Source organism: Cynocephalus volans, chromosome 12 (assembly GCF_027409185.1).
Source record: "Cynocephalus volans isolate mCynVol1 chromosome 12, mCynVol1.pri, whole genome shotgun sequence".
Classification (NCBI taxonomy): domain Eukaryota; kingdom Metazoa; phylum Chordata; class Mammalia; order Dermoptera; family Cynocephalidae; genus Cynocephalus; species Cynocephalus volans.
In genome coordinates, this window is record NC_084471.1 from 32,558,943 (window position 1) to 32,562,879 (window position 3,937).

The following is a 3,937-nucleotide window of genomic DNA, read 5'->3' on the forward strand; positions in this document are numbered from 1 at the left end:
CAATAATAAACCTTTAGACAAAAGACCCAGACTGCCCACCTTCATCATCCTCATACCCCACTTACTTTGGTGGGAACCACAGTAACTCTGATAATAATCTGTTAGATCCAAGGAACAAAATCCAGAGCAAAGTGTGCCATCTGGAAAGGATGTCCATAATGAGTTGAAAATGCCAAGAGACCTCAGGAAAATGCAGCTACAGAGTGTGGTCATCAGTAGTTTGCCTGAAAGGTAAAAAGACTGTGAGCAGGTGAGCAGGGACACTGACCTTGTAACTGAAGACCAAGAGATCAAGTTCAAGATCACAGGTTATATACACAGGTGAACCCCTGGCCAAGTCCAGTCTGCAGACCTGGTTTGTTTGGCCACAGGTCTTTTATAACATTTTGAATTTGTTGTACACTTTTCAAGTTTGAGTGATTCCATACTGGAAATACCCACACTGATGGCTTCTCTTGATAAGTGAAAGATCTGAAAATACTGGGCCCTCATCCCTGAACAGCCGCTGTGGGCTGGAGAGGATTGTGCTCCTTATGGAGAAAGGGCACCGCCTCCCCAACCATCTATCCTTGTTTCCGCTGTTCTCCATTCACAGATGCAGCAGCAAAACAGAAAGCAGAGAGAAGCCAGGGAGGCAAACAGGAAACCCTGAATAATCAGCCCATAGTGACATCTCCTGCCCCTGCCCCCACTGCTATCACATGCCAGGCACCATTCTAGGAAACAGTCACAGGAAGAATCTAAAGCAGGCTGAAACGATGAGGTGCCTGTCTCATTCAGCTTACATGCTAGTCGAGAAAATTGGACAATACATACATATCAATAACAATAATATCTAATGTATTTTGAATGCTATTATAGGCCAGTTGCTGTTGTTTCTTTTATATGGTTTGTGTTCTTTTATTCCCACAGGAAGAAAATAATTAAATCCTATTTTACGAATAAGAAATTGAGTCGTAGAGATAAGCAACTTGGGTAAAGTCACCCAGCTAATATGGGGTGGAGTAATAACAGGTCCCAGCAGTCTGGCTTCAGTGACAAGGCATTTAACCCCTGTGCCACACTGTTAACTACTAAGCAAGGTTTAAAATAGGCTTTAACGGACTGGACAGCTACTTCAGATTTGGAGGTCAAGAAAAGCCTTTTTCGGGAGGTGGCATTTAAGCTGAGATCTGAAGGGCACAACTATGCAAAAACCAGGGAAAAGCATAGTAGGCAAAGGGAACAGCTACTGCAAAGAACTAAAGTTGGAAAGAGCTAGGCTTCTTGAGGACCTGAAATGAGGTGACCAGCATGGCTAGAGCTTGATAGGAGAGAAAGAAGGAGAGAATTACAAAGATGAAGTTGAAGAGGAAAGCACAGGCCACATTCTGTCTGGGCTTTTTATATCAGGGTTGGGAGTTTAGATTTTGTTTCATTTGGGAGCCACTAGAGGGTAATAGATTGAGGGGTGCCATAATCTGATTTGCATTTCAAAAACATTTACAAAACCTCACATTTACCTGGACTCTTTATAAACTTACCTTAATGTACATCTCTAGCTTCTGCTCCCACTATTTCTGCCTGATACATTTTGTATTCTAATTCCAGTATTCTAGTACGTATCATTGATGTGCTGAAAAACCAACTCTATGGAAACAAAACCCTGATTTGTTGTAGCGGTTGCCAATTTCTGTGGTATAAATATTTCCACGATGGCTTATTTCAAGCTATCAATATTTTAACAACCAGCTTGCAAAATTTCTGAATATTTAACAATCTGCTCTTTAAAGTCCATTTCAGCAGGTTTTAACCCAAGTGTTTTGACATCTGAAATTCACCAGACCCCTACATGGCAGGCTTTTCTATATCCTGTTCTCTTTGCCTGTAAAACCAAACTTTTCTACGGCTGTGGTTAAGAGCAGAACCTTCGGCTGCATATGGACTTGGATTCAAATCTCAGCTTTGTAAATCAGCTACACGGTCTTAGGAAAAGTTCTGAACTTCTCTAAACCTTTGTTATCCTGTTTATAATATGGCGGTTGTAACAGTTCCTACCTCAGGGTGTTCTTACAAGAATCAAATGAAATAATATTACAAAAATCATTCAGCACAGTACTTGGAATTTTATTTTATGTACTTCAGAAAATTTGACTGTATTTATCCACTCATTCTCCATAGCCCCTACTAGGAGCTGGGAAAGCTATGAAGTTTTTGATGTTTTGATTCTGACATCCTGCCTTTTGACAGAGTTAGGACTTCTGCCTAGTTCTCCTCATCTCTAATATCCACATTTTCCAGGATTCACACACGAATCTTTTTCTTTCATGTGGTAAGGGAATTACTAAATAATATAAGATATATCTTATATATGATATAAGAACAAATATTCGCTTAAGATATTAGCATGTATTTTATAATAGAGTTGGTTGCTGAAAGGAAAGAATTTAATCTTTAATAAACTTTTTTTGGCACAAGAATGTCAAACTTTTTTTGTTGATATAGATTATATAATACAAATTTTATGAATGTTAAAAAAAAAAAAAAAATGCTCCCAAAGAGTCAAAGGAAAGTCCAGGAACAAAACAACAAAAATTCCTTTTGTTTGGGTACAGTACTCTGGTAACTTTTCCCCTTTGCACAGAAAAGGATGTCTGAGAAGACGGCCATGCTGACTTTCATAGGACATGCCTGATTTTTGCAGAGGCAACCCCAGGCCTTTCTTTCAGGTGTCTATCTCCCAGGTTCCTTTGAATCCAGTGTCTGATGCTGCAGATGGAGGCTGTCTAGCTTCTGCAAATCTTCTATAAGACCATTTCCAAGATCCTCATTGTTTCTCAGAAATTCCTTCACCACTTTCAGTCGATTTGAGAGCTCTTCAGCCAACACATCTTGTTCTCCCACTTGAAGATACATCTCTTGAAGTTTTTCCTTCAGTCAAGCCATTTCTGTTTCATTGACTTGGCTCTCGCTCAGGTAAGTTCCCACTTCACACCATCTCACTGATCTTCCTCGGGGATGTAAATTGCCCAGTCAGATGTCAACAGCTGTTCTATTCTGGAGTAGACCACCACAATCTCTGGGATATTTTTGAATTCATTCAGAAAATTTTGAATCTTTATTTGAAAATATCGAAGCCATGTAAAAGATACTTTCATCTCTGAGGAGTGCATGATCTCATTACGACACCGAATTACCTTTGTGACTTTCTTCTGATCAACCACGAAGTGATCCCAGGAGTTGATGAGACTTGAAAGAGCAGCTGTATCTCACTCCTCAGGTCCTCTTTTGTCAGCAAGTCCTCAGAGCATGAAGGCCTTGGCCACCTCCGAGGCCTTGGCCACCTCCACCTCAGCCAGTTTTTGTACTCGGTATAGCTGAGGTGCGCGGCCAGCTTGGACAGCTTGGACAGCTTGGACAGCACTGTGTCCCATTTGGGCCCAGAAGGCCGCCAAGACATCGATACTTTTGTAGTGAAAGTTTCTTGACATCGATTTTATTTTGATATTCCTGAACATGTCATCTTAGTATTTAGTTATATTAACACCAAAAGCAGCTTTATTCATTGACTATTAAAGATGTAGTTTCTAGGGACAGCTCTATTCTACCTTTGTGACCTTGCTTAAATTCCAAACTCTCTGAGACTTACTATATTAGAATGAATTCAGAGTCTTTACCTGCTCTAAAATTCAATGATTCTGTATTTTAAAATATTTATAAACGCTACAAGCATCTCCAATGCCAACAGAAAAAATACATTTGACACCATTCTTGTGAGATTAACATAAAGAAACTTAGGCCTCTGTAGCAAATCAAAGCTGAGTACTGAGGCAAGTATGAATAATTCAGAAACAAAATAAAATAAAGCAAAACAAGAACTTGCAATTCTAAATGTATCAGAATTCACTTAATTTATAGTCTTACTCAGAAATCACTAGCACTGCAGTATGTTCTGTAT

General features: G+C 39.5%; 1 pseudogene; it reads right to left on the reverse strand.

The window, feature by feature from the left end:
• Window positions 1-2,541: 2,541 nt before the first annotated feature.
• On the reverse strand, window positions 2,542-3,302 carry LOC134391643 (uncharacterized protein CXorf38-like; annotated as a pseudogene).
• Window positions 3,303-3,937: the final 635 nt, after the last annotated feature.